This window comes from Alligator mississippiensis, chromosome 1, assembly GCF_030867095.1.
Source record: "Alligator mississippiensis isolate rAllMis1 chromosome 1, rAllMis1, whole genome shotgun sequence".
NCBI lineage: Eukaryota > Metazoa > Chordata > Crocodylia > Alligatoridae > Alligator > Alligator mississippiensis.
In genome coordinates, this window is record NC_081824.1 from 73,667,931 (window position 1) to 73,682,237 (window position 14,307).

Here is a 14,307-nt window from a genome sequence, read left to right on the forward strand (position 1 = left end):
TCATTTCACTGGTTTGAAATGGTAAATTCAGTCAGTTCAATTTTTAAAAATTGTATCAAACTGACCAAAACAAAATATTTTATTTTGAATTTTCCAGATTAAAAACCAAGGTTTTTTTTCCCCTGCAGAACATTTCAATTTTGTAGACATTTCAATTTCTACTGGAAAATTGTAAACAAAATATCCATCTGACCCAGCGCCTAAACAGCTTCATAATGCCTCTTACCATTTTTCCCCTCAAGCTGATTGAAAAACTTATATACAAATCTTTAGACATTTTTCAAAAGTTTGATTGCTTTTCAAAATTTCATCAGTATGTTTGGTCATCAAAACATTTCAGCCAGCTCTCTGGACTGCTTGAAACCCCTGAAATATATTTGATGAAAGTGCTGCTTGGAGATTTCTTGATTTTTCTTGTGAAAATTTATGTTTAACAAAAAATAAGCAAAATATAAACTATTATATAAAAATAAAACCAAAATCTTCAAATGTGGACATTTCAGTCAGCTCTGTTCTCTTTCTCCCAATCCAGGCTCAAAATCCTACTCTGCTTTAGTATTACAAGAAATCAATAAACTAAGAAAGATTAATACTGAGAGAGACATAAACTGTTTTGTGTAACCAAAATACTGATAATTCAGTTTCCTTCTCCTGTCCTCAGAGGCATAACCGGCCAGTACTGCAACCTGGGCAGTTCACCCCCCACCCCGGCTCCTGCTCCTTCCCTTCTCTCCTGCATCCTGGCCTTTGTGCAGTGGCTGCAGCTCCAGCTGTGGCAGGCAACAGGGATAGGAGAGCAGTAGTGGCAGCATCCTGGAGCAGCCACCAAAGGTTGTCTGCTCCTAAGTTGGATGTCTGCTCCCTTTTTGCCACCAAATTGTATGTTAAGCAGCCTTAAAAATACCAGTTTTCAGCAGCAAAAAAAGGAGGTGACATCTTCCCTGCTCAGCACAAAGGACATGTCTCAGAATTCCACTCACTTGCTCATACAAAAAACTAGAACGCTTAGGTTCCAAAATGATGCCTTTTATTAGACCCAAGATCTTGTGATTTCCCAGTTGGTCTAATAAAAGGTATCATTTTGGAACAAAGAGTTCTAGTTTTTTGTATGTCTTCTTGTCTCAAATCAACATGGCTACCAAGTACAACCACTCACTTGCTCACACTTTTGTGCTACTGCTGCTGCACTGCTCTCCCTTGCTACTGGCCAAAGCTACTGTAGGAAGGTGCAGGACACTGGGGGATGGGAGGGTGAGGCATCCCTTTAGCTCTCCATCAGAACCTCTTCACTTTAGTGCCTAGGGCTCCTGGCCCATTTGCCTTTCCATCTTTACACCTGCTGCACCTGCTTTCCATCTTTACTGCCTGCTTTCCTAATGCTTGGTACACTGATATATTGTGTTTTTGTCTCAAATGTAACTATAAGCTTTGTGCCAGACATCTTGGGCACTGACACAAGTAACAGCTTGTCACATGATTGGGCCCCTGAAGTGTTCTACAGCCATGCACTGACAGAAGTTCACAGTTGCAGAGCACTTTAAAAGTGCCTGATTGTGTGACAATCTGAACCCTCATTATATGAGGGTTCAGATGAAGGTACTCCAAAATGGAGTGCCTTCATTAATATCTGTCAGCATATGCCAGGAGCACAACTGGGCTGAAGCAGCCCAGCCTTGCCCCCAGTGCTGTCTTCAGAATGCGAGAAGGGGAAGGGAGGAGAGGAAGTTCCAACTGGGGTTTGCCCAGCTTGCACTGGAGGAGGGGCAGGTGGATTGGATTCTTCCTACCTCAGGGAGGGGTCTCCAATCAACCTGCCCCACCCTCCAGTGCAGGCTGGGAAAACCCCAAACCAAGCTTCCCCCCAAACCACTCCCTTCCCCCCCCCTCCCATTCTGAAGATAGCACCTGAGCTGAGAAGAGAGAGGGGTAGAGGTAGGGGAGAGTGGCTGCAGACATGCAGCTGCTTCAAACTGGAGCTCAATCCCCGAATCCCCCCCAGCATTTCCCCCAACATCTGTTGGGTTGGGAGGAATGCTGTAACTCATAGCATTTCCTGCAAAGCACAACAAGTTACAGTGGGGAGCTGCATGTTTGTCAGTCTATTTAGATGTTTCTCATTCACAGTGAGACCCTAAATCTGACTGGGGGGGGGGGTGTCTCTGACTGGTACTGTAATTCATATAACTAACAATTAAATGCAGAATCCTCTAACAATGGTAACATTAGGAAGTAGGGGTGTACTGATAAAGATTTTTTGGGCTGATAATGATGACCAATTATTAATGAGCCATATCAGCTGATACCGATCTGATTGCCAATATACAAGCCCGGTAGCTTGGAGAGCAGCATCTGGCTGATAAGTCTGTTTGGGAGGAAGGGGTGTGGTGGGTGGCAGATTAGGGCCCCCACAGTGAGGGAGAGAGTAGAGCTGGGGCTGCCCAGCTGAGGTGGGGTGGGGCAGGGTGCAGAATGGAGCCATGAGAGCCTCATCCAGGGGGTGCAGGGAGAAGGGGCTGGCTCCCACTGCTCTGTGCACACCCCTGGAGGGAGCCTGGGGGGCACGTGCCCCCTCAATCTGTGTGTGGGGTGAGGGCAGGCTGCCACTGTGGGCTGGGGCCAGGAGTGGCGCCGGACTTTTCACGGCACGGGGGTTGGGCCAGGGCTGTGCTTGGGGCAGGCAGCAGCAGAGCTGGGAGGGGAATTATGGGGGGGTACGGTGAATTCTGGGGTGGCTGTAGCCCACCCCATAGCATGCCTTCCCAGCACCACAGTCACCTGCCCCAAGCACAGCCCCAGCCCAAGTCCCCTGCTGGGAAGAGCCCGGCATCACCTCCAGCCTTAGCCTGCAGTGGCAGTCCACCATCACTCTACACACAGATCCAGGGGGCACGTGCCCCCCTGTGCCTTCCATTGGGGTGCACACAGTGGCAGAAGCTGCCTCTCCACCCCCCAAGATGAGCCACTCGCAGCTCCATCCAGCACCCTACTCCACCCTGGCTGGACAGCTCCTGCCCCAGCCCCAGCCCCACTCCCTCCCTCACCATGGGGACCTTGATCTGACCTCCCCCTCCGCCCTTTCCCCATCCTCGCAACAGACTTACCAGCCAGACACTGCTCTTCAAGTTCTGGGATGGCCACGTGCAGCTGTGGCTGTGCACATGCTCACAGTGTTTATCGGTGACATTATGGGCCACATCAGCCAAAAAAAGCTAATTGCCAATAATGTCAATTTTCCTCTTATCAGTGCCAATATGATATGGACTGATGTTTCAGTGCTCCTCTATTAGGAAGTGTGCAGAATGAGTGCACAGTATGCACTCTTACTGAGCACTATATTGGTACAATAGTCCAGATTCTCTTATCACTATATGCTGATGTCATAGTTTTATAATTCCATTGATTCCTGTGGAATTATCCCTTATTTATACTGACACAAGTGACAGGAAGTTTGGTCCCAGGTCCTTTATGAGAACTCATCAGCTTTGATTCTAAGATTTCTGCTTTTTCAAGTCTACAGTATATCCTGCAGTTATATCCTACAGTATATCCTGCAGATCCACAATTTATGCACCTGCTATTATGGTGTCTTTTTGTGTGGCACTGAACACTCATGGGATACTGTGTGCCCTTAGCCCCTATTTACCTCAGTAGAAATTAAAGGGCACAGTTGCATCCAATGTTTTGCAGGGTCAAGCCCTTAAAACTCTATTAGTTTTCCCAATTCCCAGTCAGTTCCAAGCCAGCAAGCTATCCCACTAACTGAAGTTAAGCATAAATTTAGAACCAGCAACTACTGTGTTCAGATGCCATACAAATTTTACAAGAGCCTGAAATGCTGGCCTATATCACTTCAGTTGGATAATCCTTTATTAGGCTAAAGTATAAAGTCACAATTGTTAACATTTTAATTGTATTTAAAACAATACAGAAAACAGTGGTTTCCAGAGGAATCTTGGGTGGTAAAACTTTTAATTTATTGATGTTTTTATTTCTATGCGAGTATAGGAAAAGCACCTATCCCAGACTATAAGTGGTCTTGCTGTCCCTAAAAGAATATAATCCATACAGAAAAGAATAACAAACTTATGCTACATGACAGCAAATATCAGCCAAATGACAGCTAAAAATATTGTGCACTCCCTAGAGACCCAGAGCCTTTGTACAGCTCAACCCTCCCCAAGAGCACTAAAAAATAGATGGTCCTTGAAGCATGCTTTAAATATAATCTCTGTTAGCCTGCTTCACGGGAAACAAATTCCAAAAGCCTCCCAGAAAAGGGTCTTGGTAGTTTTTTTCTCTTCTTGATTATTAGGACTCCAATTTTTTCAAAATGCTACAGACCTTATGAACCCAGTATATTGCTCAAGTCCTTGCAGAGGGCTATGGAAGTAGTTTACAGCACTGCTATCAAGAAATTGTTACACTTGGAGCTGGAGCTGGAGCAGCACAGATGGGAGCTGGGACAAGCTGTGTCTAGCTCTCTTCCTCTATAAAGAAAAAGTTTCTAACAGTTTGGGAGTTGAAATGACAGAAGGGGAATGAGAAAAAAGGGTGTTCCCAGAAGATATTTTGAAGTATAAAGAGGAAACTAAAACGAAACAGTCTGTGTACTGCATACATGTTGTATGTGTTGTATTATTTATGATCCAAAACATTACCCACGGTATGTACCAATACAGGGAAGTTAGAAGGTAGAAAACACCCCATGTCACCTTGGCATGGCCAGACTGAATCACCGGTCACAGCCTGAGGGGATAAGAAGCACTTTTTGCAGGGACAGTGCTCCCTCTCGTGTGCAAATAGCTCAGAAATGGGCAAAGCTGTGACTGCACCAGTGACTTCCTAGCCAACACAGGTGAGCCTGCACAGAAGGAGAAGTGAGAGATGACATGTAAAGGTCTGATATGGCTTACTTCCCTACAGGCCAAAGGATGGGTACATTTTGCTTTCGAGCTATACCTTACATAGGTCTCAGGGTAACTCCAAGATCAATCAGCTTTATGTCAGGTGTTTACCAGCTGAAAGGAATACACTATTACAGTCAGAGCATGGACTAGTTTTTTTATTTTTTTAAACTAATTTTAGTGATAAATGTATTTAGCAAAGCAGCTGATATTCGAGCCCCTCCCTGACTTCAATACACTTCACAAACATTTTTGCATAGGGCAACAAGTACAGCTGTTACAGTGACAAAGTAACTCCTAAAAGTGGTGCAGTTATTTGGATCACAGATTGTCCCTTTCCTTTGCTCCAGGCACATGTAGCTGTATCAGTCCTCAAAAGCCACAAAAATAAGAAATCTACCTGAACACCACTGGTTCCCAAACAAAATTCTCTTGGTACTATGACAGATGCATGGAGCCTGACTATTGAAGGACAGGTTCACACAAGAGATACCCTCACTACAACAGATTCCCAAACAAAAACGGGAAAGATGATGTTATAAACTAGTACCTAAAGTTCAAAAGCCATGACTCCCAGCAGAAGTTAATGTCTGTACTCCCAGCAGAAGTTAATGTCTCCGAACTATACCATATAGTGTGTTTCCCTATGCTTATGTCAAGATGGACTTCAGTAACCTCTGGGGAGAAGTTCATCTGGCCTGTTGCTTGGTCAGAAAGGGAAAGTCCTGAGAGGAGCTCGAGGGATCCTTTTGGGAAGATGACAGAGGAGGTAATTATGGATTCCACTATATTTTTGAGGGACTCGACTACATCAATAGATAATATGCAACAAGGTAAGCAAATGGTGGAGTGCCAGCTATTTTTATGATCTTAGACATATAAGTTAATATCCTCATTTTGCTTGAATGCATCCAAAGACACAAGGAGACTTATTTGAAACCCTGTTGTGCTTAAACCTTAGTATCAGACCACTCACTCGATGATGTAACAACTAGAAACTAATATATTAAGTCTTTCTGCTGTCGGCATATTTCATAACATACAGTCTATTATCCCGGGCACTAAGCTTTACTAAAATTGTAGCCAGCTAGCTATTGCTTAGGATAATCTAAGAAATAAAAGATGTTGTAAATGCATCCACTATGCTGCCATCTAGTGGAAAAATAATATAATACATATGTGACTTTTGTAGAAAAGGGAAAAAGTGCTCAGTACTTAAGTTAGAAATGTCAGTGCATCCCTTCATGGACCTCCATCACAAGTAGTTTCAAGGCAGCTGTGGATAAATTCCTTGCTCTTTCACTGCCTGGGTTGGGCAGGCCAACAGCATTCTACATGCTGAGCAGTACATAAATGTATAAAGTGGTCACAGAGGATTTGCAGGTCCATATCTGACCCCATTATTCTATCTGCTTTACTGAGGATGTAATCCTGGCAGCAGAAACTTTTCTCCAGTGAATCTGTGTTTCATTACATAGTGCCAGCAGAGGAGTAAGGATAGGACTTGGTGATTAAATTCTTAGAGACCTCTAAATAGGAAAAAAATAACCCCCCAGACCAAAATACCAACAATTTTCAATAGCCAAGGGTTTTGGTGGTGATATATTTTATCACATCTTTAAAAAGTGAACTTGGGAACTAAAATTCATGAGCTGGTTGAACACTAGGAACCAAGGACTGAACACCAATATTGATTTTATTATGAATTCCTAAAATTAATCCTACACACAACAGGTGGTAATGACCCTCTTCTAGGAAGGGAGGTGGCCAGTGCTGTCCCTCAGGGTGGCCCCGTGCTGTTCAAAATCTTCATCAATGAGTTAGATGAGGATGTGGAAAGCATGCTGGCCAAGCTTGCGGATGAAACTAAGTTATGGGGCAAAGCAGTCATACTAGGGGATAGGATGCAAATCCAAGTGGAACTGGACAAGCTGGAAAAGTGGGTGGAGCAGAACCGGATGCAGTTCAGTAAGGATAATTGCTGAGTGCTTCATCTGGGGAGAAGTAACCAGCGACATGAATATAGGTTAGGAGGTGTCCTGGCCAGCACAATGGCTGAAAGGGACCTCGGGATTATGGTTGATCACAGGATGAATATGAGCCTCCAGTCAGGAACTGCTGTTTAATAGAGTTAGTCAAATGGTGCAACTCACCTTACCCAAAGTATCTCAGTGAGTTTAGATAGTGACTATTGATTATAACGTCTCCATATTTGAATGCCATTCTTGAGATACCCTAGCTAGGTGGCTGTTCAGTACTTTTTAAAACTCAGACCTCTAAAATACCTCAAATTGTGGTGACCCAAAATTGTGGGTTACTGGAAATTGTAATACCACTAGAAAGTCCAGGCCCCCTGATGCTTCTTTTGCAGTATTTCTATATCTCTGTACCGCCTTCACAGCCCACCCAGGACCACTCAAGCACACCCTGCCCACCCACTCCCATTCCACACATGGCAACCCTGGAAATCAATGACCTCTTGATACCTCTATAGCTCCAGTTTGCTTAAGAGTGGCAACGGATGGCAAACATCATTGCCTCATTGCCAATACGGCACATGTGGAACAGGAATGGGTGGCTCAGTGTGCTTGAAGGTGGTGTTACAGAAGTGCTATAGACTTACCCTGAGTATCTTAATGATCGTCAGCACTTCTCATGCTGTGAAAGCACAGATGCAAACCAGCTGTCTATCAGTGAGGAAAATGTGTCCTCTTTTAGTTTTAAAGTGTCACTTTCCCCTTGGGCTTTTATTGCATTGTTGCCAAGATACCATGTGACTCCCTATGCAAATCTAAGAAGAATGAACCACATTCAGGGCTATGCAGATGAAGAGTGAGATACTAGATATCAGAGCCCAATTTTTGTAAAATGCTTTATGATCTGAAACAGAGTTAAATCTGTTTGACTTGTTGCATTTCTCTTATCCACAACAGCAGGGCCATTTTATTTAAAGCCAAGTAGAATTTAAAAAAGAGCACGTGAAGGCCTTTGATCTTCATTACCAGAATTTTGAGCAATGGAAAGTCTGGCTTCTGATCAGCATGAGGCCAATCATTTTACAAAAGAATTTGCCTTGATTATCTGCTCACAGCCATATGTTAGCACATAATTATAGGTGATTTCCATATTCTTCATACTGGAGAAAACGCATTGAGGCACACTATTGAGCACATGGATGGCTCTATCATTTAACATGAATGATTTTGGGGGCTTGTTCAGGCAGTAGCATAACTAGGGGTGCACAAGAGGGACATCTGCTCCAGGTGCCAAATTAGGAGGGCTGCCAGAATCACCTCCCACCTTACAGAGTCTATGCCCTAGCAGCATGAACTCCATACCAGGACTCCAAAACAGTTCCCATTTGCTCTTGCTTTAAAAGCAAAAGAACCGAGGCAGGCAGAGCATGTGTGGCAGCAGCAGCACCTTTGCTGTCTAATAGACCTGTTTACAAAGCATACACTTATAATGTAACTAGATTCAGATAGATTTCCTCCATCTCTTTCAATGCATTTACCTTCCAACAAAGAAATAGTTATTCAGGGGCTCCAACCCCTTTAGAATCTGTTACAACTCACTTGCAATACACAGTGTTGAGGTTGCTTCACTTTGGAAAAATCAAATAAAAGCTTTGACTTTTCCAAAATAAAAATTATCAGAATTTCCTTTCCAGGGGAAATTTATAAATTTCTTGTTTTGCTCTGATTCAGAATGAAAATAGTTTTTGAAAGGTCAGACTTTCACACAGAATGGAAATTCTCTATTTTGACCATCTTTGAGTATAAACAGGAAAAGAAGATCCAAGGAGTGAAAGGATTTTTCCCATCTCAGAGCACAAGAAGTGAGACATGAAAGATGTACCTATTCACCACAATAATGTGTCTCCTTTTCAATAGAACTAATATGTCATGGATGGAGCAATGCTATAACCCAGTTATATTGCCTCAGGCTTTTAATACCAAAACTAGTTAATTTAGAGTTAGCTAGGGGGTTCCTACATGGCATTGCATTGTGATACCTAGACATACTGAAAAAGATTAAGGAAGAGATTTTCAAAGGCCCAGTGGCACTTGCACACCTAGTGTTCACTGATGAGAGTTGAAAGTGCCATTGGTGCCTTTGAAGATATTTCCTTAAGCGACTTGCTCTTGATCACATGGAAAGTCTGGGACAGAGCCAGGAACTGCATCCAGATCCCTTCTAATAAAGGAAAAAAAAGCAGATATTCTGATTTATATCCATCAACTCAGCAGCCATACTCAGGCCAAGCAAAGCCTTTCCACTCACTGTGTTTTAATGACGTAATATTTGCCATGTGTTTAACCATGACAATTTGGCTAGACTCTCAGGTAGCCTCCCATTGAAGCACTAGCCATGGTCAGGATAGTATAGCTTTCAAAGTTAGATGAGATTGGATACAATCAGCAGTAGTCTAACAAGGGGTGGGTGAGAGGGACACCTGCCCTGGGCAGCAAGTTAGGCGGGGTGCTGGAATCACCCCCAACCCTGCAGAGTCTACACCTTGACAGCATACCCCTGCTAGGAAATCTGAAACAGTCCCCTGCTGCTGCTGCTTTAGGAGCAACAGACAGAGAAGGCCGAGCATGTGGTGGTGGCAGTAGTGGTGGCTGCCTCTTCCCCCTCATCCCTGCTCTTGGAACCATGCACTGCCCACCCACCCTGCTCTCCCTCAGGCTTTACCCCCCTTTATCCACAGGCACCTGCTCTGCTTGTTACACCACTGGCTAACAGTTTAGGAGCCCCATGAGGGAAGAGGTAGATCCTTGTCTGAAAATAAAATGCCTAAAATTCCTTCCTGTCAGATCAAATGTTCCCTATTAAATGCCATGTGACACAAGTGCATATGACACACATCAGTTTTATTAATCAAAACTTTGGAAAGATTATTTACCTAACTTTTAATGTACAATAGTACAATAGACAAGTGTACAATGGAACATTACCCACCCATGTCAAAAAATACACATTGATTAGTTCAGGATCTGGTAATAATCAGATGAACTCTTCCATAAAACATGTATAGATAAAACTAGACACACACTTTGAAAGGGATCCTTTCACAATACTTTATTTACAAGGCCTGGGTCTTCCTCTGTGTTTGGACAGATAGCATATTTGGGTTAACTACACATGTGCCTGACTGCACAGCTGCTCCTGCACAGCCCTGGTGGCACACAGGTTGTTTCCAACCCTACTGTGCACTAGCGCCAGGATCATGGTTCATGCCTGCCAATGCTACATTGCCATAGCAATGAGGTATTGCCATAGCTAGTCACTATGGCAACATAGTGTCTCATGTACATGCGTCCCGTGGGTGCCACCAAACTACAAATAATTAGAAATAATATTTCTCACTTCTTTCTTTTCTTACACGCATCTTTCTTTTCAAACTTCAATTACAGGCCAGAAAAAAAATCCTCTTTCTAAGTAGCCATGTCGCATTCCTCACAACATTATTTTTTCTTTAGTATACACAGGTATGATATCTGTATTTCAATATTTCAGTAATTTTATTATTTTCTTTTTATCTGTACATAAAATAGAAAATCCATTCAGCAGCTTTTCTCCTCATGGGTTTTCTAAGAAAAGGTCTACTGATTAGAATGAGTATTTTATATTCAAGTCACAATATAAATATTGCATTTTCTTCCATACAACATACTTTTCCCCCAAAAAACCAGCTCCTTAAAATTGGATTGCACATTATATATGAGAAATGTTAAAGTAAGAACCCCTTCTGCCACTTACCAAACGATCCACAGGGAGCAGACTTGGCTCCCTAACTGCTGCTATTTCATTACTTTCTACAAGGAAAGGTCTTTTTTTTCTTCATTCTGCCTTTCAAAAAGAAGGTACCTATCTTACTCTGGGGTGCCACTGTATGTGAGAAAACACAGTATGCCCAAAATGGAGTCCTCCAAAATTTCATAGTGCAAATATGTGCTTTAGTGTTGCTAGTTCCAAACATGAATCACTTATCACAAATGCTAGAAAAGGCTACATAAAATAGGACCAGCCCAAGTCATGCACTTGGCCTAATTGCTGGTCTTCAGTAGGAGGCAGTAGGAGCAAGATGGTGGCATTCATTTTGTTGATGGCAGAGCTAGGTTTGGATGGAAAGCCCTACAGATAAAGATCTCCGTATCAACTGCCTCTTTTTCAATTCTATATGTGCCTAAAGTTAAGCTCTTAAAATTAATGTTTAAGCACCTGAAGGCAAGTAATCCGTCTGTAGGAAGTTCTGAGTACATCCATTTGCAACGGACATAAATAGTAGTCTGATGGTAAAGATCAGGCCATGTTTATTTAGACAGGTGAATATCATTTTAGGAATGTAACTCTAGGACTCCAGGTTTGAAATGTCTTTGTTACAATAAAAAATAACTGTCATCAGAAAAGAAGGGTGGAAGCTTTGATGAGAAGGGATACAGCTTTGATGAAACTGTTTGAAAGGTATGCTCCTTTCACATGGACACATCAATATGGCAAGACATATAGCAAGTGCCAAGGAGTTTGGAGAATAAGAACAACAAGAAATTAAAGGAGATTCACTTATGAAAAGTTATGAAAACTTCCCTGATATTCCGCATAGCTCTTTTACTTAATTTATACTGTTTCTCTAATTTCCACGCCCTTCTACTATCCTAAACACTTATGATAGGTAACAATATAGAATCTAGAGAGATAAAGGATGACCAGATTCTAACCTGTTATACAGAACTTACCCAACTGATAACAATGGGGTTACTGTTCTAGCTGTATTTAACTGGAAGCAGAAGAAGGTGATGATGATAATTGTCTGCTTCTACATGAAGAGGGTAATCATTAAGGAGAGAGAATGACTGGTTAGAATAGTAGAAGGGGGCACAAGTCAGAGAAACAGGATAAAATTAAGAAAAGGAAAATCTATGCTGAATATCAGGGGAGTTTTTTGGCAGCAAAATATATTAGATAATGCAAGCAAGACTGGTGAAAACCCTATCAGATGTGCAGGGGAACACTCCTGCACTGGCAGAGAGATGGATTAGATTACTTACTAGATTTCCAGTCCTGCCCCCGCTCCCAAATCTCTATGATTCTGTAATCAAAATGTTGGATCTAGGTAATCTCCTACCATAGGAGGCCTATCCAGATTTTACCAAAACTGATCCAAATTCATGCAGTTTGTGAATCATTCTGAAAAGCTCACAAGATTAGTGCTACATGTATTTTCCTGATCTTGGGCAATGTGGAAATAATGCAGGAAGAGTCTCTCAGGGTTTGTCAGTATTTACCCTTTCATTCACAATTAAAGCAAAAAGAGAAGAGGGAAGCAGACTTGTAAAATGAAATCTAGCTAAAAATTCTCCCTTATTCCTATTACCAGATAGATAAGTTTATATGATGTTCCTACTTGCATCATATCTCTAAGTAAAAAATATGCCAGTCCAATACATAAATCAACTGCTTTCTACTGGCTACAGGATTGAAAGTTCTTTTAGCTCTAATTCAGAGACCAAATTCTGCAAGATGAATAGTTAAAAAAAAAGGATTAGAGATTTTGGAACATTGAAAAGGCTTTGTTGGAGACAGGGGTAGTGAGATACTTCTACACCCTGGGCAGAACAGGGTGGGTGGGGGAATATTATGCTATGCTGACTGCCAGAGAGTGGTGTGGTGGAGAGGGCATGACTGTTATGGCTCAGACTCTCCTCACTGCCACCATAGGCCCAGATGGAGGACAGTCCAGCTGCAGTAGTCCCCACAGCACAGGCTCCCTGGGACTTGTCAGTCTGGTTCCCCTCCCTGCAAATTGGTGCCTGGGGCTGGTGTCCTGCTCACTCACCCCGAAATATATTACTGGTTAGAGCAGCTATGGAAGGATGTTTCTGGAGGGGAAAGCTGGTCATCTAGTTATGACATTGGCCTTTGACTTAGCTTGAGTCTACAATTCTTCATAGATTTCCTGTGTGACCTTGAAAGAGTCAATTCAAACTCAATTTTTCATGAGTGCAGGGAGAGGTGGATTGGGGGTGGGGTGCACTGGCAGTTGCACCTCCCTTTGATTCCTCCTCCACCCCAAAGTTTAAAACCAATTGCCTAGTACTGGCAGTGGCATTTCTATTCAGGCAGCACTGTGAGCTTCTGTAGACTGCCTGGCTCATTAACATCTACCTGATTCCTTCTCAACTCTTCATTCTACAGGTTTAAATGACTCCCTCTCCTTTTTAATGATCTGGATGTTCCACTCATCAGACTAGCCTTTCTTCTGCAAATCTGCTGTCAGTTCCTCCTGGTACCTCCTGGCTCCTGGTAATGTAGCTCCTATGTCACTGCCTTACAGACTATTTTAACTCATTCCAATAAAGTTAGATTAACCCCTCCCCCCCCAATGTTAAACTGAATAATATAGCCCCAGACCCCTAACATAGTAGTAAAGCTTCTAGTTTCTTTTTATCTGGAGAAAAATATGTGTTGTGTTATATGGGATAATGAACCACAACATCTGCATCCCACTTTTCAAAATCTTAGATCTGCCTCTGAAGGCAGGTCATCCCAAAAATCCTATCAAAGCCACTGGAGTTGTGGAAGTTCAGCACAGGTTCGTATGTCCCAATTCCCCACTTCCATGAAATGATGATAATACTTTCCATAGGATGCTGGGCTAAATTAATGTTTGCAAGTGATGAGACTATACCAATACCTAAACAATTGTACTTGTCTCTCTGTGTGGGTGTGTCTACTCTGTAGTCACCATACTGCCTGCAGCTCATGTAGATGTACAGAAGCTGGCTTTAAACTAGCCAGCTTGAGTATGGCTAACAAGGTAGGGATGGGTAGCTCAGCACAGCTTAATTGCCAAAAATATATACCCAACTTCTAGGACAGGTTTGAAGCCTGTCCTGTATTCCTTGCCATTGTATCTATGCTGTTAGCAGGACCCAAGCTACTTAGTCTAAGTCTAGCTGGGGTATGTCTCCTGAAGTACTCAGGAATGGCTGAATTATAGACACACTCACTGGGCACGTCTATACATGCAGTTAATGTGACTGAATATACTCCCGCTCAATTTGAGCCTAAATAAGCTAATCATGATGTCACTGTCTATACATGTGTTTAAATGCAGTAATTTGCTGTGCTGCTTGATATCACTTGTATCTGACAGAACTATTTGGCAGCACAGTAAGTTAGTTTACTGTGCCCTAATTGGCACGTATGTGTAGATGGTGATACTTTACTGTGCAACAAACTAGTCTGCTGCACAGTAAAGTGTCTCATGTAGATATGTCCACTGTATTTAGGAAGTGTTGTGCTACAAATGTATAATGGGTAAGTGTCTGGGTCCATTTAGTCTAACAAAACTGGTCGAAAAAGCTGCATTAAAGCCTAATCTTCTTTGAAAGAC